The sequence below is a fragment of the Triticum urartu genome, chromosome 3A (genome assembly GCF_056163025.1).
Source record: "Triticum urartu cultivar PI428250 chromosome 3A, HENAU_Tu73, whole genome shotgun sequence".
Classification (NCBI taxonomy): Eukaryota; Viridiplantae; Streptophyta; class Magnoliopsida; order Poales; family Poaceae; genus Triticum; species Triticum urartu.
In genome coordinates, this window is record NC_141875.1 from 680,395,866 (window position 1) to 680,419,311 (window position 23,446).

Genomic DNA, 23,446 nt, shown 5'->3' on the forward strand with positions numbered 1-23,446 from the left:
ACCGAAAAACAACAAATGATGTCAGAACATGTTGGAAATTGATGACGTCGCTTTAAATGCTGCATACTGAACACAAAAGAAGTCCGGAGTTCAAATAAGTTTAAAAAACTTTGAAGTGGCCATGTAACAGATGAGTTCTCGTCCGAAACCCTGATACTCCGAAAGAGTTTGTACAGTTTGTACATGAAGTGCGTCCAGTTTTTGCCGTGACCCTCTCTACTCTTTCGTGCATGCTATGCGGGTGATATGATGATACCATGCCAAGTTTCAACATTTTCAGGATTCATTTTGTAGTGATTTTCAATTTCACAGTCATTTAGCTCTCTAAACAATTAGGTAAATGACCGAAAAACAACAAATGATGTCAGAACATGTTGGAAATTGATGACGTCGCTCTAAATGCTGCATACTGAACACAAAAGAAGTCCGGAGTTCAAATAAGTTTAAAAAACATTGAAGTGGCCATGTAACAGATGAGTTCTCGTCCGAAACCCTGATACTCCGAAAGAGTTTGTCCAGTTCGTACACGAAGTGCGTCCAGTTTTTGCCGTGACCCTCTCTACTCTTTCATGCATGCTATGCGGGTGATATGATGATACCATGCCAAGTTTCAACATTTTCAGGATTCATTTTGTAGTGATTTTCAATTTCATGGTCATTTAGCTCTCTAAACAATTAGGTAAATGACCGAAAAACAACAAATGATGTCAGAACATGTTGGAAATTGATGACGTCGCTTTAGATGCTGCATACTGAACACAAAAGAAGTCCGGAGTTCAAATAAGTTTAAAAAACATTGAAGTGGCCATGTAACAGATGAGTTCTCGTCCGAAACCTTGATACTCCGAAAGAGTTTGTCCAGTTTGTACACGAAGTGCATCTAGTTTTTGCCGTGACCCTCTCTACTCTTTCGCGCATGCTATGCGGGTGATATGATGATACCATGCCAAGTTTCAACATTTTTAGGATTCATTTTGTAGTGATTTTCAATTTCACGGTCATTTAGCTCTCTAAACAATTAGGTAAATGACCGAAAAACAACAAATGATGTCAGAACATGTTGGAAATTGATGACGTCGCTTTAAATGTTGCATAGTGAACACAAAAGAAGTCCGGAGTTCAAATAAGTTTAAAAAACATTGAAGTGGCCATGTAACAGATGAGTTCTCGTCAGAAACCCTGATACTCGGAAGGAGTTTGTCCAGTTTGTACACGAAGTGCGTCCAGTTTTTGCCGTGACCGTCTCTACTCTTTCGCGCATGCTATGCGGGTGATATGATGATACCATGCCAAGTTTCAACATTTTCAGGATTCATTTTTTAGTGATTTTCAATTTCACGATCATTTAGCTCTCTAAACAATTAGGTAAATGACCGAAAAACAACAAATGATGTCAGAACATGTTGGAAATTGATGACGTCGCTTTAAATGCTGCATACTGAACACAAAAGAAGTCCGGAGTTCAAATAAGTTTAAAAAACATTGAAGTGGCCATGTAACAGATGAGTTCTCGTCCGAAACCCTGATACTCCGAAAGAGTTTGTCCAGTTTGTACACGAAGTGCGTCCAGTTTTTGCCGTGACCCTCTCTACTCTTTCGCGCATGCTATGCGGGTGATATGATGATACCATGCCAAGTTTCAACATTTTCAGGATTCATTTTTTAGTGATTTTCAATTTCATGGTCATTTAGCTCTCTAAACAATTAGGTAAATGACCGAAAAACAACAAATGATGTCAGAACATGTTGGAAATTGATGACGTCGCTTTAAATGTTGCATACTGAACACAAAAGAAGTCCGGAGTTCAAATAAGTTTAAAAAACATTGAAGTGGCCATGTAACAGATGAGTTCTCGTTCGAAACCCTGATACTCCGAAAGAGTTTGTCCAGTTTGTACACGAAGTGCGTCTAGGTTTTGCCGTGACCCTCTCTACTCTTTCGCGCATGCTATGCGGGTGATATGATGATACCATGCCAAGTTTCAACATTTTCAGGATTCATTTTGTAGTGATTTTCAATTTCACAGTCACTTAGCTCTCTAAACAATTAGGTAAATGACCGAAAAACAACAAATGATGTCAGAACATGTTGGAAATTGATGACGTTGCTTTAAATGCTGCATACTAAACACAAAAGAAGTCCGGAGTTCAAATAAGTTTAAAAAACATTGAAGTGGCCATGTAACAGATGAGTTCTCGTCCGAAACCCTGATACTCGGAAAGAGTTTGTCCAGTTTGTACACAAAGTGCGTCCAGTTTTTGCCGTGACCCTCTCTACTCTTTCGCGCATGCTATGCGGGTGATATGATGATACCATGCCAAGTTTCAACATTTTCAGGATTCATTTTATAGTGATTTTCAATTTCACGGTCATTTAGCTCTCTAAACAATTAGGTAAATGACCGAAAAACAACAAATGATGTCAGAACATGTTGGAAATTGATGACGTCGCTTTAAATGCTGCATACTGAACACAAAAGAAGTCCGGAGTTCAAATAAGTTTAAAAAACATTGAAGTGGCCATGTAACAGATGATTTCTCGTCCGAAACCCTGATACTCCGAAAGAGTTTGTCCAGTTTGTACACGAAGTGCGTCCAGTTTTTGCCGTGACCCTCTCTACTCTTTCGCGCATGCTATGCGGGTGATATGATGATACCATGCCAAGTTTCAACATTTTCAGGATTCATTTTGTAGTGATTTTCAATTTCATGGTCATTTAGCTCTCTAAACAATTAGGTAAATGACCAAAAAACAACAAATGATGTCAGAACATGTTGGAAATTGATGACGTCGCTTTAAATGCTGCATACTGAACACAAAAGAAGTCCGGAGTTCAAATAAGTTTAAAAAACATTGAAGTGGCCATGTAACAGATGAGTTCTCGTCCGAAACCCTGATACTCCGAAAGAGTTTGTCCAGTTTGTACACGAAGTGCGTCCAGTTTTTGCCGTGACCCTCTCTACTCTTTCGCGCATGCTATGCGGGTGATATGATGATACCATGCCAAGTTTCAACATTTTCAGGATTCATTTTGTAGTGATTTTCAATTTCACGGTCATTTAGCTCTCTAAACAATTAGGTAAAGGACCGAAAAACAACAAATGATGTCAGAACATGTTGGAAATGGATGACGTCGCTTTAAATGCTGCATACTGAACACAAAAGAAGTCCGGAGTTCAAATAAGTTTAAAAAACATTGAAGTGGCCATGTAGCAGATGAGTTCTCGTCCGAAACCCTCATACTCCGAAAGAGTTTGTCCAGTTTGTACACGAAGTGCGTCTAGTTTTTGCCGTGACCCTCTCTACTCTTTCGCGCATGCTATGCGGGTGATATGATGATACCATGCCAAGTTTCAACATTTTCAGGATTCATTTTGTAGTGATTTTCAATTTCATGGTCATTTAGCTCTCTAAACAATTAGGTAAATGACCGAAAAACAACAAATGATGTCAGAACATGTTGGAAATTGATGACGTCGCTTTAAATGCTGCATACTGAACACAAAAGAAGTCCGGAGTTCAAATAAGTTTAAAAAACATTGAAGTGGCCATGTAACAGATGAGTTCTCGTCCGAAACCCTGATACTCCGAAAGAGTTTGTCCAGTTTGTACACGAAGTGCGTCTAGTTTTTGCCGTGACCCTCTCTACTCTTTCGCGCATGCTATGCGGGTGATATGATGATACCATGCCAAGTTTCAACATTTTTAGGATTCATTTTGTAGTGATTTTCAATTTCACGGTCAGTTAGCTCTCTAAACAATTAGGTAAATGACCGAAAAACAACAAATGATGTCAGAACATGTTGGAAATTGATGACGTCGCTTTAAATGTTGCATAGTGAACACAAAAGAAGTCCGGAGTTCAAATAAGTTTAAAAAACATTGAAGTGGCCATGTAACAGATGAGTTCTCGTCAGAAACCCTGATACTCGGAAGGAGTTTGTCCAGTTTGTACACGAAGTGCGTCCAGTTTTTGCCGTGACCCTCTCTACTCTTTCGCGCATGCTATGCGGGTGATATGATGATACCATGCCAAGTTTCAACATTTTCAGGATTCATTTTTTAGTGATTTTCAATTTCACGGTCATTTAGCTCTCTAAACAATTAGGTAAATGACCGAAAAACAACAAATGATGTCAGAACATGTTGGAAATTGATGACGTCGCTTTAAATGCTGCATACTGAACACAAAAGAAGTCCGGAGTTCAAATAAGTTTAAAAAACATTGAAGTGGCCATGTAACAGATGAGTTCTCGTCCGAAACCCTGATACTCCGAAAGAGTTTGTCCAGTTTGTACACGAAGTGCGTCCAGTTTTTGCCGTGACCCTCTCTACTCTTTCGCGCATGCTATGCGGGTGATATGATGATACCATGCCAAGTTTCAACATTTTCAGGATTCATTTTTTAGTGATTTTCAATTTCATGGTCATTTAGCTCTCTAAACAATTAGGTAAATGACCGAAAAACAACAAATGATGTCAGAACATGTTGGAAATTGATGATGTCGCTTTAAATGTTGCATACTGAACACAAAAGAAGTCCGGAGTTCAAATAAGTTTAAAAAACATTGAAGTGGCCATGTAACAGATGAGTTCTCGTTCGAAACCCTGATACTCCGAAAGAGTTTGTCCAGTTTGTACACGAAGTGCGTCTAGTTTTTGCCGTGACCCTCTCTACTCTTTCGCGCATGCTATGCGGGTGATATGATGATACCATGCCAAGTTTCAACATTTTCAGGATTCATTTTGTAGTGATTTTCAATTTCACGGTCACTTAGCTCTCTAAACAATTAGGTAAATGACCGAAAAACAACAAATGATGTCAGAACATGTTGGAAATTGATGACGTTGCTTTAAATGCTGCATACTAAACACAAAAGAAGTCCGGAGTTCAAATAAGTTTAAAAAACATTGAAGTGGCCATGTAACAGATGAGTTCTCGTCCGAAACCCTGATACTCGGAAAGAGTTTGTCCAGTTTGTACACGAAGTGCGTCCAGTTTTTGCCGTGACCCTCTGTACTCTTTCGCGCATGCTTTGCGGGTGATATGATGATACCATGCCAAGTTTCAACATTTTCAGGATTCATTTTATAGTGATTTTCAATTTCACGGTCATTTAGCTCTCTAAACAATTAGGTAAATGACCGAAAAACAACAAATGATGTCAGAACATGTTGGAAATTGATGACGTCGCTTTAAATGCTGCATACTGAAAGTCCGGAGTTCAAATAAGTTTAAAAAACATTGAAGTGGCCATGTAACAGATGAGTTCTCGTCCGAAACCCTGATACTCCGAAAGAGTTTGTCCAGTTTGTACACGAAGTGCGTCCAGTTTTTGCCGTGACCCTCTCTACTCTTTCGCGCATGCTATGCGGGTGATATGATGATACCATGCCAAGTTTCAACATTTTCAGGATTCATTTTGTAGTGATTTTCAATTTCATGGTCATTTAGCTCTCTAAACAATTAGGTAAATGACCGAAAAACAACAAATGATGTCAGAACATGTTGGAAATTGATGACGTCGCTTTAAATGCTGCATACTGAACACAAAAGAAGTCCGGAGTTCAAATAAGTTTAAAAAACATTGAAGTGGCCATGTAACAGATGAGTTCTCGTCCGAAACCCTGATACTCCGAAAGAGTTTGTCCAGTTTGTACACGAAGTGCGTCCAGTTTTTGCCGTGACCCTCTCTACTCTTTCGCGCATGCTATGCGGGTGATATGATGATACCATGCCAAGTTTCAACATTTTCAGGATTCATTTTGTAGTGATTTTCAATTTCACGGTCATTTAGCTCTCTAAACAATTAGGTAAAGGACCGAAAAACAACAAATGATGTCAGAACATGTTGGAAATTGATGACGTCGCTTTAAATGCTGCATACTGAACACAAAAGAAGTCCGGAGTTCAAATAAGTTTAAAAAACTTTGAAGTGGCCATGTAACAGATGAGTTCTCGTCCGAAACCCTGATACTCCGAAAGAGTTTGTACAGTTTGTACATGAAGTGCGTCCAGTTTTTGCCGTGACCCTCTCTACTCTTTCGTGCATGCTATGCGGGTGATATGATGATACCATGCCAAGTTTCAACATTTTCAGGATTCATTTTGTAGTGATTTTCAATTTCACAGTCATTTAGCTCTCTAAACAATTAGGTAAATGACCGAAAAACAACAAATGATGTCAGAACATGTTGGAAATTGATGACGTCGCTCTAAATGCTGCATACTGAACACAAAAGAAGTCCGGAGTTCAAATAAGTTTAAAAAACATTGAAGTGGCCATGTAACAGATGAGTTCTCGTCCGAAACCCTGATACTCCGAAAGAGTTTGTCCAGTTCGTACACGAAGTGCGTCCAGTTTTTGCCGTGACCCTCTCTACTCTTTCATGCATGCTATGCGGGTGATATGATGATACCATGCCAAGTTTCAACATTTTCAGGATTCATTTTGTAGTGATTTTCAATTTCATGGTCATTTAGCTCTCTAAACAATTAGGTAAATGACCGAAAAACAACAAATGATGTCAGAACATGTTGGAAATTGATGACGTCGCTTTAGATGCTGCATACTGAACACAAAAGAAGTCCGGAGTTCAAATAAGTTTAAAAAACATTGAAGTGGCCATGTAACAGATGAGTTCTCGTCCGAAACCTTGATACTCCGAAAGAGTTTGTCCAGTTTGTACACGAAGTGCATCTAGTTTTTGCCGTGACCCTCTCTACTCTTTCGCGCATGCTATGCGGGTGATATGATGATACCATGCCAAGTTTCAACATTTTTAGGATTCATTTTGTAGTGATTTTCAATTTCACGGTCATTTAGCTCTCTAAACAATTAGGTAAATGACCGAAAAACAACAAATGATGTCAGAACATGTTGGAAATTGATGACGTCGCTTTAAATGTTGCATAGTGAACACAAAAGAAGTCCGGAGTTCAAATAAGTTTAAAAAACATTGAAGTGGCCATGTAACAGATGAGTTCTCGTCAGAAACCCTGATACTCGGAAGGAGTTTGTCCAGTTTGTACACGAAGTGCGTCCAGTTTTTGCCGTGACCCTCTCTACTCTTTCGCGCATGCTATGCGGGTGATATGATGATACCATGCCAAGTTTCAACATTTTCAGGATTCATTTTTTAGTGATTTTCAATTTCACGATCATTTAGCTCTCTAAACAATTAGGTAAATGACCGAAAAACAACAAATGATGTCAGAACATGTTGGAAATTGATGACGTCGCTTTAAATGCTGCATACTGAACACAAAAGAAGTCCGGAGTTCAAATAAGTTTAAAAAACATTGAAGTGGCCATGTAACAGATGAGTTCTCGTCCGAAACCCTGATACTCCGAAAGAGTTTGTCCAGTTTGTACACGAAGTGCGTCCAGTTTTTGCCGTGACCCTCTCTACTCTTTCGCGCATGCTATGCGGGTGATATGATGATACCATGCCAAGTTTCAACATTTTCAGGATTCATTTTTTAGTGATTTTCAATTTCATGGTCATTTAGCTCTCTAAACAATTAGGTAAATGACCGAAAAACAACAAATGATGTCAGAACATGTTGGAAATTGATGACGTCGCTTTAAATGTTGCATACCGAACACAAAAGAAGTCCGGAGTTCAAATAAGTTTAAAAAACATTGAAGTGGCCATGTAACAGATGAGTTCTCGTTCGAAACCCTGATACTCCGAAAGAGTTTGTCCAGTTTGTACACGAAGTGCGTCTAGGTTTTGCCGTGACCCTCTCTACTCTTTCGCGCATGCTATGCGGGTGATATGATGATACCATGCCAAGTTTCAACATTTTCAGGATTCATTTTGTAGTGATTTTCAATTTCACAGTCACTTAGCTCTCTAAACAATTAGGTAAATGACCGAAAAACAACAAATGATGTCAGAACATGTTGGAAATTGATGACGTTGCTTTAAATGCTGCATACTAAACACAAAAGAAGTCCGGAGTTCAAATAAGTTTAAAAAACATTGAAGTGGCCATGTAACAGATGAGTTCTCGTCCGAAACCCTGATACTCGGAAAGAGTTTGTCCAGTTTGTACACGAAGTGCGTCCAGTTTTTGCCGTGACCCTCTCTACTCTTTCGCGCATGCTATGCGGGTGATATGATGATACCATGCCAAGTTTCAACATTTTCAGGATTCATTTTATAGTGATTTTCAATTTCACGGTCATTTAGCTCTCTAAACAATTAGGTAAATGACCGAAAAACAACAAATGATGTCAGAACATGTTGGAAATTGATGACGTCGCTTTAAATGCTGCATACTGAACACAAAAGAAGTCCGGAGTTCAAATAAGTTTAAAAAACATTGAAGTGGCCATGTAACAGATGATTTCTCGTCCGAAACCCTGATACTCCGAAAGAGTTTGTCCAGTTTGTACACGAAGTGCGTCCAGTTTTTGCCGTGACCCTCTCTACTCTTTCGCGCATGCTATGCGGGTGATATGATGATACCATGCCAAGTTTCAACATTTTCAGGATTCATTTTTTAGTGATTTTCAATTTCATGGTCATTTAGCTCTCTAAACAATTAGGTAAATGACCGAAAAACAACAAATGATGTCAGAACATGTTGGAAATTGATGACGTCGCTTTAAATGCTGCATACTGAACACAAAAGAAGTCCGGAGTTCAAATAAGTTTAAAAAACATTGAAGTGGCCATGTAACAGATGAGTTCTCGTCCGAAACCCTGATACTCCGAAAGAGTTTGTCCAGTTTGTACACGAAGTGCGTCCAGTTTTTGCCGTGACCCTCTCTACTCTTTCGCGCATGCTATGCGGGTGATATGATGATACCATGCCAAGTTTCAACATTTTCAGGATTCATTTTGTAGTGATTTTCAATTTCACGGTCATTTAGCTCTCTAAACAATTAGGTAAAGGACCGAAAAACAACAAATGATGTCAGAACATGTTGGAAATGGATGACGTCGCTTTAAATGCTGCATACTGAACACAAAAGAAGTCCAGAGTTCAAATAAGTTTAAAAAACATTGAAGTGGCCATGTAGCAGATGAGTTCTCGTCCGAAACCCTGATACTCCGAAAGAGTTTGTCCAGTTTGTACACGAAGTGCGTCTAGTTTTTGCCGTGACCCTCTCTACTCTTTCGCGCATGCTATGCGGGTGATATGATGATACCATGCCAAGTTTCAACATTTTTAGGATTCGTTTTGTAGTGATTTTCAATTTCACGGTCATTTAGCTCTCTAAACAATTAGGTAAATGACCGAAAAACAACAAATGATGTCAGAACATGTTGGAAATTGATGACGTCGCTTTAAATGCTGCATACTGAACACAAAAGAAGTCCGGAGTTCAAATAAGTTTAAAAAACATTGAAGTGGCCATGTAACAGATGAGTTCTCGTCCGAAACCCTGATACTCCGAAAGAGTTTGTCCAGTTTGTACACGAAGTGCGTCCAGTTTTTGCCGTGACCCTCTCTAATCTTTCGCGCATGCTATGCGGGTGATATGATGATACCATGCCAAGTTTCAACATTTTCAGGATTCATTTTGTAGTGATTTTCAATTTCACGGTCACTTAGCTCTCTAAACAATTAGCTAAATGACCGAAAAACAACAAATGATGTCAGAACATGTTGGAAATTGATGATGTCGCTGTAAATGCTGCATACTGAACACAAAAGAAGTCCGGAGTTCAAATAAGTTTAAAAACATTGAAGTGGCCATGTAACAGATGAGTTCTCGTCCGAAACCCTGATACTCCGAAAGAGTTTGTCCAGTTTGTACACGAAGTGCGCCCAGTTTTTGCCGTGACCCTCTATACTCTTTCACGCATGCTATGCGGGTAATATGATGATACCATGCCAAGTTTCAACATTTTCAGGATTCATTTTATAGTGATTTTCAATTTCACGGTCATTTAGCTCTCTAAACAATTAGGTAAATGACCGAAAAACAACAAATGATGTCAGAACATGTTGGAAATTGATGACGTCGCTTTAAATGCTGCATACTGAACACAAAAGAAGTCCGGAGTTCAAATAAGTTTAAAAAACATTGAAGTGGCACGTAACAGATGAGTTCTCGTCCGAAACCCTGATACTCGGAAAGAGTTTGTCCAGTTTGTACACGAAGTGCGTCCAGTTTTTGCCGTGACCCTCTCTACTCTTTCGCGCATGCTATGCGGGTGATATGATGATACCATGCCAAGTTTCAACATTTTCAGGATTCATTTTGTAGTGATTTTCAATTTCACGGTCATTTACCTCTCTAAACAATTAGGTAAATGACCGAAAAACAACAAATGATGTCAGAACATGTTGGAAATTGATGACGTCGCTTTAAATGCTGCATACTGAACACAAAAGAAGTCCGGAGTTCAAATAAGTTTAAAAAACATTGAAGTGGCCATGTAACAGATGAGTTCTCGTCCGAAACCCTGATACTCCGAAAGAGTTTGTCCAGTTTGTACACGAAGTGCGTCCAGTTTTTGCCGTGACCCTCTCTACTCTTTCGTGCATGATATGCGGGTGATATGATGATACCATGCCAAGTTTCAACATTTTCAGGATTCATTTTGTAGTGATTTTCAATTTCACGGTCATTTAGCTCTCTAAACAATTAGGTAAAGGACCGAAAAACAACAAATGATGTCAGAACATGTTGGAAATTGATGACGTCACTTTAAATGCTGCATACTGAACACAAAAGAAGTCCGGAGTTCAAATAAGTTTAAAAACATTGAAGTGGCCATGTAACAGATGAGTTCTCGTCCGAAACCCTGATACTCCGAAAGAGTTTGTCCAGTTTGTACACGAAGTGCGTCCAGTTTTTGCCGTGACCCTCTCTACTCTTTCGCGCATGCTATGCGGGTGATATGATGATACCATGCCAAGTTTCAACATTTTCAGGATTCATTTTGTAGTGATTTTCAATTTCACGGTCATTTAGCTCTCTAAACAATTAGGTAAAGGACCGAAAAACAACAAATGATGTCAGAACATGTTGGAAATGGATGACGTCGCTTTAAATGCTGCATACTGAACACAAAAGAAGTCCGGAGTTCAAATAAGTTTAAAAAACATTGAAGTGGCCATGTAGCAGATGAGTTCTCGTCCGAAACCCTGATACTCCGAAAGAGTTTGTCCAGTTTGTACACGAAGTGCGTCTAGTTTTTGCCGTGACCCTCTCTACTCTTTCGCGCATGCTATGCGGGTGATATGATGATACCATGCCAAGTTTCAACATTTTTAGGATCCGTTTTGTAGTGATTTTCAATTTCACGGTCATTTAGCTCTCTAAACAATTAGGTAAATGACCGAAAAACAACAAATGATGTCAGAACATGTTGGAAATTGATGACGTCGCTTTAAATGCTGCATACTGAACACAAAAGAAGTCCGGAGTTCAAATAAGTTTAAAAAACATTGAAGTGGCCATGTAACAGATGAGTTCTCGTCCGAAACCCTGATACTCGGAAAGAGTTTGTCCAGTTTGTACACGAAGTGCGTCCAGTTTTTGCCGTGACCCTCTCTAATCTTTCGCGCATGCTATGCGGGTGATATGATGATACCATGCCAAGTTTCAACATTTTCAGGATTCATTTTGTAGTGATTTTCAATTTCACGGTCACTTAGCTCTCCAAACAATTAGCTAAATGACCGAAAAACAACAAATGATGTCAGAACATGTTGGAAATTGATGATGTCGCTGTAAATGCTGCATACTGAACACAAAAGAAGTCCGGAGTTCAAATAAGTTTAAAAACATTGAAGTGGCCATGTAACAGATGAGTTCTCGTCCGAAACCCTGATACTCCGAAAGAGTTTGTCCAGTTTGTACACGAAGTGCGTCCAGTTTTTGCCGTGACCCTCTATACTCTTTCACGCATGCTATGCGGGTAATATGATGATACCATGCCAAGTTTCAACATTTTCAGGATTCATTTTATAGTGATTTTCAATTTCACGGTCATTTAGCTCTCTAAACAATTAGGTAAATGACCGAAAAACAACAAATGATGTCAGAACATGTTTGAAATTGATGACGTCGCTTTAAATGCTGCATACTGAACACAAAAGAAGTCCGGAGTTCAAATAAGTTTAAAAAACATTGAAGTGGCACGTAACAGATGAGTTCTCGTCCGAAACCCTGATACTCGGAAAGAGTTTGTCCAGTTTGTACACGAAGTGCGTCCAGTTTTTGCCGTGACCCTCTCTACTCTTTCGCGCATGCTATGCGGGTGATATGATGATACCATGCCAAGTTTCAACATTTTCAGGATTCATTTTGTAGTGATTTTCAATTTCACGGTCATTTACCTCTCTAAACAATTAGGTAAATGACCGAAAAACAACAAATGATGTCAGAACATGTTGGAAATTGATGACGTCGCTTTAAATGCTGCATACTGAACACAAAAGAAGTCCGGAGTTCAAATAAGTTTAAAAAACATTGAAGTGGCCATGTAACAGATGAGTTCTCGTCCGAAACCCTGATACTCCGAAAGAGTTTGTCCAGTTTGTACACGAAGTGCGTCCAGTTTTTGCCGTGACCCTCTCTACTCTTTCGTGCATGATATGCGGGTGATATGATGATACCATGCCAGGTTTCAACATTTTCAGGATTCATTTTGTAGTGATTTTCAATTTCACGGTCATTTAGCTCTCTAAACAATTAGGTAAAGGACCGAAAAACAACAAATGATGTCAGAACATGTTGGAAATTGATGACGTCACTTTAAATGCTGCATACTGAACACAAAAGAAGTCCGGAGTTCAAATAAGTTTAAAAAACATTGAAGTGGCCATGTAGCAGATGAGTTCTCGTCCGAAACCCTGATACTCCAAAAGAGTTTGTCCAGTTTGTACACGAAGTGCGTCCAGTTTTTGCCGTGACCCTCTCTACTCTTTCGCGCATGCTATGCGGGTGATATGATGATACCATGCCAAGTTTCAACATTTTCAGGATTCATTTTGTAGTGATTTTCAATTTCACGGTCATTTAGCTCTCTAAACAATTAGGTAAAGGACCGAAAAACAACAAATGATGTCAGAACATGGTGGAAATTGATGACGTCGTTTTAAATGCTGCATACTGAACACAAAAGAAGTCCGGAGTTCAAATAAGTTTAAAAACATTGAAGTGGCCATGTAACAGATGAGTTCTCGTCCGAAACCCTGATACTCGGAAAGAGTTTGTCCAGTTTGTACACGAAGTGCGTCCAGTTTTTGCCGTGACCCTGTCTACTCTTTCGCGCATGCTATGCGGGTGATATGATGATACCATGCCAAGTTTCAACATTTTCAGGATTCATTTTGTAGTGATTTTCAATTTCACGGTCACTTAGCTGTCTAAACAATTAGGTAAATGACCGAAAAACAACAAATGATGTCAGAACATGTTGGAAATTGATGACGTCGCTTTAAATGCTGCATACTGAACACAAAAGAAGTCCGGAGTTCAAATAAGTTTAAAAAACATTGAAGTGGCCATGTAGCAGATGAGTTCTCGTCCGAAACCCTGATACTCCGAAAGAGTTTGTCGAGTTTGTACACGAAGTGCGTCTAGTTTTTGCCGTGACCCTCTCTACTCTTTCGCGCATGCTATGCGGGTGATATGATGATACCATGCCAAGTTTCAACATTTTTAGGATTCATTTTGTAGTGATTTTCAATTTCACGGTCATTTAGCTCTCTAAACAATTAGGTAAATGACCGAAAAACAACAAATGATGTCAGAACATGTTGGAAATTGATGACGTCGCTTTAAATGTTGCATACTGAACACAAAAGAAGTCCGGAGTTCAAATAAGTTTAAAAAACATTGAAGTGGCCATGTAACAGATGAGTTCTCGTCCGAAACCCTGATACTCCGAAAGAGTTTGTCCAGTTTGTACACGAAGTGCGTCTAGTTTTTGCCGTGACCCTCTCTACTCTTTCGCGCATGCTATGCGGGTGATATGATGATACCATGCCAAGTTTCAACATTTTCAGGATTCATTTTGTAGTGATTTTCAATTTCACGGTCACTTAGCTCTCTAAACAATTAGGTAAATGACCGAAAAACAACAAATGATGTCAGAACATGTTGGAAATTGATGACGTCGCTTTAAATGCTGCATACTGAACACAAAAGAAGTCCGAAGTTCAAATAAGTTTAAAAACATTGAAGTGGCCATGTAACAGATGAGTTCTCGTCCGAAACCCTGATACTCCGAAAGAGTTTGTCCAGTTTGTACACGAAGTGCGTCTAGTTTTTGCCGTGACCCTCTCTACTCTTTCGCGCATGCTATGCGGGTGATATGATGATACCATGCCAAGTTTCAACATTTTCAGGATTCATTTTGTAGTGATTTTCAATTTCACGGTCATTTAGCTCTCTAAACAATTAGGTAAAGGACCGAAAAACAACAAATGATGTCAGAACATGTTGGAAATGGATGACGTCGCTTTAAATGCTGCATACTGAACACAAAAGAAGTCCGGAGTTCAAATAAGTTTAAAAAACATTGAAGTGGCCATGTAGCAGATGAGTTCTCGTCCGAAACCCTGATACTCCGAAAGAGTTTGTCCAGTTTGTACACGAAGTGCGTCTAGTTTTTGCCGTGACCCTCTCTACTCTTTCGCGCATGCTATGCGGGTGATATGATGATACCATGCCAAGTTTCAACATTTTTAGGATTCGTTTTGTAGTGATTTTCAATTTCACGGTCATTTAGCTCTCTAAACAATTAGGTAAATGACCGAAAAACAACAAATGATGTCAGAACATGTTGGAAATTGATGACGTCGCTTTAAATGCTGCATACTGAACACAAAAGAAGTCCGGAGTTCAAATATGTTTAAAAAACATTGAAGTGGCCATGTAACAGATGAGTTCTCGTCCGAAACCCTGATACTCCGAAAGAGTTTGTCCAGTTTGTACACGAAGTGCGTCTAGTTTTTGCCGTGACCCTCTCTACTCTTTCGCGCATGCTATGCGGGTGATATGATGATACCATGCCAAGTTTCAACATTTTCAGGATTCATTTTGTAGTGATTTTCAATTTCACGGTCACTTAGCTCTCTAAACAATTAGGTAAATGACCGAAAAACAACAAATGATGTCAGAACATGTTGGAAATTGATGACGTCGCTTTAAATGCTGCATACTGAACACAAAAGAAGTCCGAAGTTCAAATAAGTTTAAAAACATTGAAGTGGCCATGTAACAGATGAGTTCTCGTCCGAAACCCTGATACTCCGAAAGAGTTTGTCCAGTTTGTACACGAAGTGCGTCTAGTTTTTGCCGTGACCCTCTCTACTCTTTCGCGCATGCTATGCGGGTGATATGATGATACCATGCCAAGTTTCAACATTTTCAGGATTCATTTTGTAGTGATTTTCAATTTCACGGTCATTTAGCTCTCTAAACAATTAGGTAAATGACCGAAAAACAACAAATGATGTCAGAACATGTTGGAAATTGATGACGTCGCTTTAAATGCTGCATACTGAACACAAAAGAAGTCCGGAGTTCAAATATGTTTAAAAAACATTGAAGTGGCCATGTAACAGATGAGTTCTCGTCCGAAACCCTGATACTCCGAAAGAGTTTGTCCAGTTTGTACACGAAGTGCGTCTAGTTTTTGCCGTGACCCTCTCTACTCTTTCGCGCATGCTATGCGGGTGATATGATGATACCATGCCAAGTTTCAACATTTTCAGGATTCATTTTGTAGTGATTTTCAATTTCACGGTCACTTAGCTCTCTAAACAATTAGGTAAATGACCGAAAAACAACAAATGATGTCAGAACATGTTGGAAATTGATGACGTCGCTTTAAATGCTGCATACTGAACACAAAAGAAGTCCGAAGTTCAAATAAGTTTAAAAACATTGAAGTGGCCATGTAACAGATGAGTTCTCGTCCGAAACCCTGATACTCCGAAAGAGTTTGTCCAGTTTGTACACGAAGTGCGTCTAGTTTTTGCCGTGACCCTCTCTACTCTTTCGCGCATGCTATGCGGGTGATATGATGATACCATGCCAAGTTTCAACATTTTCAGGATTCATTTTGTAGTGATTTTCAATTTCACGGTCATTTAGCTCTCTAAACAATTAGGTAAAGGACCGAAAAACAACAAATGATGTCAGAACATGTTGGAAATGGATGACGTCGCTTTAAATGCTGCATACTGAACACAAAAGAAGTCCGGAGTTCAAATAAGTTTAAAAAACATTGAAGTGGCCATGTAGCAGATGAGTTCTCGTCCGAAACCCTGATACTCCGAAAGAGTTTGTCCAGTTTGTACACGAAGTGCGTCTAGTTTTTGCCGTGACCCTCTCTACTCTTTCGCGCATGCTATGCGGGTGATATGATGATACCATGCCAAGTTTCAACATTTTTAGGATTCGTTTTGTAGTGATTTTCAATTTCACGGTCATTTAGCTCTCTAAACAATTAGGTAAATGACCGAAAAACAACAAATGATGTCAGAACATGTTGGAAATTGATGACGTCGCTTTAAATGCTGCATACTGAACACAAAAGAAGTCCGGAGTTCAAATAAGTTTAAAAAACATTGAAGTGGCCATGTAACAGATGAGTTCTCGTCCGAAACCCTGATACTCGGAAAGAGTTTGTCCAGTTTGTACACGAAGTGCGTCCAGTTTTTGCCGTGACCCTCTCTAATCTTTCGCGCATGCTATGCGGGTGATATGATGATACCATGCCAAGTTTCAACATTTTCAGGATTCATTTTGTAGTGATTTTCAATTTCACGGTCACTTAGCTCTCTAAACAATTAGCTAAATGACCGAAAAACAACAAATGATGTCAGAACATGTTGGAAATTGATGATGTCGCTGTAAATGCTGCATACTGAACACAAAAGAAGTCCGGAGTTCAAATAAGTTTAAAAACATTGAAGTGGCCATGTAACAGATGAGTTCTCGTCCGAAACCCTGATACTCCGAAAGAGTTTGTCCAGTTTGTACACGAAGTGCGTCCAGTTTTTGCCGTGACCCTCTATACTCTTTCACGCATGCTATGCGGGTAATATGATGATACCATGCCAAGTTTCAACATTTTCAGGATTCATTTTATAGTGATTTTCAATTTCACGGTCATTTAGCTCTCTAAACAATTAGGTAAATGACCGAAAAACAACAAATGATGTCAGAACATGTTTGAAATTGATGACGTCGCTTTAAATGCTGCATACTGAACACAAAAGAAGTCCGGAGTTCAAATAAGTTTAAAAAACATTGAAGTGGCACGTAACAGATGAGTTCTCGTCCGAAACCCTGATACTCGGAAAGAGTTTGTCCAGTTTGTACACGAAGTGCGTCCAGTTTTTGCCGTGACCCTCTCTACTCTTTCGCGCATGCTATGCGGGTGATATGATGATACCATGCCAAGTTTCAACATTTTCAGGATTCATTTTGTAGTGATTTTCAATTTCACGGTCATTTACCTCTCTAAACAATTAGGTAAATGACCGAAAAACAACAAATGATGTCAGAACATGTTGGAAATTGATGACGTCGCTTTAAATGCTGCATACTGAACACAAAAGAAGTCCGGAGTTCAAATAAGTTTAAAAAACATTGAAGTGGCCATGTAACAGATGAGTTCTCGTCCGAAACCCTGATACTCCGAAAGAGTTTGTCCAGTTTGTACACGAAGTGCGTCCAGTTTTTGCCGTGACCCTCTCTACTCTTTCGTGCATGATATGCGGGTGATATGATGATACCATGCCAGGTTTCAACATTTTCAGGATTCATTTTGTAGTGATTTTCAATTTCACGGTCATTTAGCTCTCTAAACAATTAGGTAAAGGACCGAAAAACAACAAATGATGTCAGAACATGTTGGAAATTGATGACGTCACTTTAAATGCTGCATACTGAACACAAAAGAAGTCCGGAGTTCAAATAAGTTTAAAAAACATTGAAGTGGCCATGTAGCAGATGAGTTCTCGTCCGAAACCCTGATACTCCAAAAGAGTTTGTCCAGTTTGTACACGAAGTGCGTCCAGTTTTTGCCGTGACCCTCTCTACTCTTTCGCGCATGCTATGCGGGTGATATGATGATACCATGCCAAGTTTCAACATTTTCAGGATTCATTTTGTAGTGATTTTCAATTTCACGGTCATTTAGCTCTCTAAACAATTAGGTAAAGGACCGAAAAACAACAAATGATGTCAGAACATGGTGGAAATTGATGACGTCGTTTTAAATGCTGCATACTGAACACAAAAGAAGTCCGGAGTTCAAATAAGTTTAAAAACATTGAAGTGGCCATGTAACAGATGAGTTCTCGTCCGAAACCCTGATACTCGGAAAGAGTTTGTCCAGTTTGTACACGAAGTGCGTCCAGTTTTTGCCGTGACCCTGTCTACTCTTTCGCGCATGCTATGCGGGTGATATGATGATACCATGCCAAGTTTCAACATTTTCAGGATTCATTTTGTAGTGATTTTCAATTTCACGGTCACTTAGCTGTCTAAACAATTAGGTAAATGACCGAAAAACAACAAATGATGTCAGAACATGTTGGAAATTGATGACGTCGCTTTAAATGCTGCATACTGAACACAAAAGAAGTCCGGAGTTCAAATAAGTTTAAAAAACATTGAAGTGGCCATGTAGCAGATGAGTTCTCGTCCGAAACCCTGATACTCCGAAAGAGTTTGTCGAGTTTGTACACGAAGTGCGTCTAGTTTTTGCCGTGACCCTCTCTACTCTTTCGCGCATGCTATGCGGGTGATATGATGATACCATGCCAAGTTTCAACATTTTTAGGATTCATTTTGTAGTGATTTTCAATTTCACGGTCATTTAGCTCTCTAAACAATTAGGTAAATGACCGAAAAACAACAAATGATGTCAGAACATGTTGGAAATTGATGACGTCGCTTTAAATGTTGCATACTGAACACAAAAGAAGTCCGGAGTTCAAATAAGTTTAAAAAACATTGAAGTGGCCATGTAACAGATGAGTTCTCGTCCGAAACCCTGATACTCGGAAAGAGTTTGTCCAGTTTGTACACGAAGTGCGTCCAGTTTTTGCCGTGACCCTCTCTACTCTTTCGCGCATGCTATGGGGGTGATATGATGATACCATGCCAAGTTTCAACATTTTCAGGATTCATTTTGTAGTGATTTTCAATTTCACGGTCACTTAGCTCTCTAAACAATTAGGTAAATGACCGAAAAACAACAAATGATGTCAGAACATGTTGGAAATTGATGACGTCGCTTTAAATGCTGCATACTGAACACAAAAGAAGTCCGGAGTTCAAATAAGTTTAAAAACATTGAAGTGGCCATGTAACAGATGAGTTCTCGTCCGAAACCCTGATACTCCGAAAGAGTTTGTCCAGTTTGTACACGAAGTGCGTCCAGTTTTTGCCGTGACCCTCTCTACTCTTTCGCGCATGCTATGCGGGTGATATGATGATACCATGCCAAGTTTCAACATTTTCAGGATTCATTTTTTAGTGATTTTCAATTTCACGGTCATTTAGCTCTCTAAACAATTAGGTAAATGACCGAAAAACAACAAATGATGTCAGAACATGTTGGAAATTGATGACGTCGCTTTAAATGCTGCATACTGAACACAAAAGAAGTCCGGAGTTCAAATATGTTTAAAAAACATTGAAGTGGCCATGTAACAGATGAGTTCTCGTCCGAAACCCTGATACTCCGAAAGAGTTTGTCCAGTTTGTACACGAAGTGCGTCTAGTTTTTGCCGTGACCCTCTCTACTCTTTCGCGCATGCTATGCGGGTGATATGATGATACCATGCCAAGTTTCAACATTTTCAGGATTCATTTTGTAGTGATTTTCAATTTCACGGTCACTTAGCTCTCTAAACAATTAGGTAAATGACCGAAAAACAACAAATGATGTCAGAACATGTTGGAAATTGATGACGTCGCTTTAAATGCTGCATACTGAACACAAAAGAAGTCCGAAGTTCAAATAAGTTTAAAAACATTGAAGTGGCCATGTAACAGATGAGTTCTCGTCCGAAACCCTGATACTCGGAAAGAGTTTGTCCAGTTTGTACACGAAGTGCGTCCAGTTTTTGCCGTGACCCTCTCTACTCTTTCGCGCATGCTATGCGGGTGATATGATGATACCATGCCAAGTTTCAACATTTTCAGGATTCATTTTATAGTGATTTTCAATTTCACGGTCATTTAGCTCTCTAAACAATTAGCTAAATGACCGAAAAACAACAAATGATGTCAGAACATGTTGGAAATTGATGACGTTGCTTTAAATGCTGCATACTGAACACAAAAGAAGTCCGGTGTTCAAATAAGTTTAAAAAACATTGAAGTGGCCATGTAACAGATGAGTTCTCGTCCGAAACCCTGATACTCCGAAAGAGTTTGTCCAGTTTGTACACGAAGTGCGTCCAGTTTTTGCCGTGACCCTCTCTACTCTTTCGCGCATGCTATGCGGGTGATATGATGATACCATGCCAAGTTTCAACATTTTCAGGATTCATTTTGTAGTGATTTTCAATTTCACGGTCATTTAGCTCTCTAAACAATTAGGTAAATGACCGAAAAACAACAAATGATGTCAGAACATGTTGGAAATTGATGACGTCGCTTTAAATGCTGCATACTGAACACAAAAGAAGTCCGGAGTTCAAATAAGTTTAAAAAACATTGAAGTGGCCATGTAACAGATGAGTTCTCGTCTGAAACCCTGATACTCGGAAAGAGTTTGTCCAGTTTGTACACGAAGTGCGTCCAGTTTTTGCCGTGACCCTCTCTACTCTTTCGCGCATGCTATGCGGGTGATATGATGATACCATGCCAAGTTTCAACATTTTCAGGATTCATTTTATAGTGATTTTCAATTTCACGGTCATTTAGCTCTCTAAACAATTAGCTAAATGACCGAAAAACAACAAATGATGTCAGAACATGTTGGAAATTGATGACGTCGCTTTAAATGCTGATACTGAACACAAAAGAAGTCCGGTGTTCAAATAAGTTTAAAAAACATTGAAGTGGCCATGTAATAGATGAGTTCTCGTCCGAAACCCTGATACTCCGAAAGAGTTTGTCCAGTTTGTACACGAAGTGCGTCCAGTTTTTGCCGTGACCCTCTCTACTCCTTCGCGCGTGCTATGCGGGTGATATGATGATACCATGCCAAGTTTTAACATTTTCAGGATTCATTTTGTAGTGATTTTCAATTTCACGGTCATTTACCTCTCTAAACAATTAGGTAAATGACCGAAAAACAACAAATGATGTCAGAACATGATGGAAATTGATGACGTTGCTTTATGCTGCATACTGAACACAAAAGAAGTCCGGAGTTCAAATAAGTTTAAAAACATTGAAGTGGCCATGTAACAGATGAGTTCTCGTCCGAAACCCTGATACTCGGAAAGAGTTTGTCCAGTTTGTACACGAAGTGCGTCCAGTTTTTGCCGTGACCCTCTCTACTCTTTCGCGCATGCTATGCGGGTGATATGATGATACCATGCCAAGTTTCAACATTTTCAGGATTCATTTTGTAGTGATTTTCAATTTCACGGTCATTTACCTCTCTAAACAATTAGGTAAATGACCGAAAAACAACAAATGATGTCAGAACATGTTGGAAATTGATGACGTCGCTTTGAATGCTGCATACTGAACACAAAAGAAGTCCGGAGTTTAAATAAGTTATTAAAAATAGAAAAGAGGTGCAATGCTAGTTAATTTGCTTCAAGCCATTCAGAATAGTGTAGACTGTACTGCACATAGCTCAGTGCAATCTATGCTATTCCGCAAGGCTTGAAGCTAATCAACATGTAGGTGAGCATTGCAACTCTTCGTCATTGTCTGTGCACTCACGGCTTATAAACCGCTCATACTGTCTCTCTCTTGGCGAGGTGGGACTAAAAACAGCTTGCCATAACATCATTAATACCGGTTCGTGGTACGAACCGGCACTAAATGGTGATGGTGGGGCCATAGCCTGACCGCAGGCTGACACAGCCTCTTTAGTACCGGTTCATGGCATGAACCGATACTAAACGTTTGCCACGAACCGGTACTATTGATCGCCGCCACATACCGGCACTAATGTACACATTAGTGCCGGCTCTAATTCAAACCGGCACTAATGTGCTTCACGTTTGACCCCTTTTCTACTAGTGAATGCTCACATTAGTCCCGGTTCGTGACGGAACCGAGACTAATGTGAATATTGCCCTGTGACCAAAGCCCAGTTTTCTACTAGTGTGACCGGCACAGTTGTGTTTGCAGGGCACGTCCTAGACCCCTCCAAGGAGTAACAGCTAGCTGTTGAGGTCAACCAACACATTTTTGTCTTTTTTTCATTCAATCCATAACTGCTCTGCTGCATACGAGATTGCGAACCCCGCTTATGATGAATTTATTTATACGGATGACTGTTTTTCACATTGTGCTTCAGTTTGATTATATTTAAGAGATGTCTTCCTTGTATATGCATTGTGCTTCAGTTTAATAATCAAGACAACTTGATTATGTCCACTTTAGATAGAGTTTTTGTTTCTGTTGATTGGGATGGGATTTTCCTTGGGGCCTCTATCAAAGCCCTACCCAGAGTGGGGAGTGATCACACTCCTCTAGTATTAAATACTACTTCTGGGCTCTCGAACCCTACTTCTAAATTCTTTAGATTTGAAAAATGGTGGCTTAATATTCCTGGTTTTGATGATGTTATTCATAAAGCTTGGAACTCTGAGTGTAAAGCCACCAAGGCCATTGATATCTGGTAGTTTAAAATCAGGACTACTAGGAAAGCTGCTAAGGGTTGGTGTGCTAATTATGAAGCAGACCAGAACATAAATAAGCAGGCATTAGTGGCTCAATATAATTGTTTAGATATCCTAGCTGAAACTCAACCTTTATCTCCTAACTCTAAGAATAAAATGAAAAATATTGCAGGTGAGCTGAATGAAATCTGGAGAAGGGACGAGATCAAGGCTAGGCAGAGGTCCAGAGAGAAAGAGATTTTGGAGGGTAAATATAACACCGGGTATTTCAAAGCAGTGGCAAATCAGAAGAGGAGAAAGAAACAGATTGCTATGCCGGAAACCCCTTCAGGTCCTGTGGAGGATACCCAAGGTATTCTTCAAATAGCTATAGATTATTATAAAAAAATTGGTTATGTTCCTACCATTGACATTGATCTCATGGATGACTTCTGGGATCATGATAGCATGCTCTCTCCTGAGCACTTTAATTTACTTGAAAAACCTTTCTCTGAGGATGAAATTAAGGCTGCTGTATTTGGCTCATATGCTGAAGGAGCATCTGGACCAGATGGTTTTCCTTTCCTGTTTTATCAAAAGTACTGGGATTTAATAAAAAATGATCTATTTGCTCTGTTTAGAGACTGGGAGGCTGGGGAACTTGATTTGTACAGGCTTAATTTCTCCCTACTTACTTTAGTGCCTAA

At 39.5% G+C, this 23,446-nt stretch overlaps 1 pseudogene; it reads left to right on the forward strand.

Annotated features, from left to right (window-relative positions):
* LOC147981514 (uncharacterized) overlaps window positions 1-22,295 on the forward strand; it is a 164,246-nt pseudogene extending 141,951 nt beyond the window's left edge.
* Window positions 22,296-23,446: the final 1,151 nt, after the last annotated feature.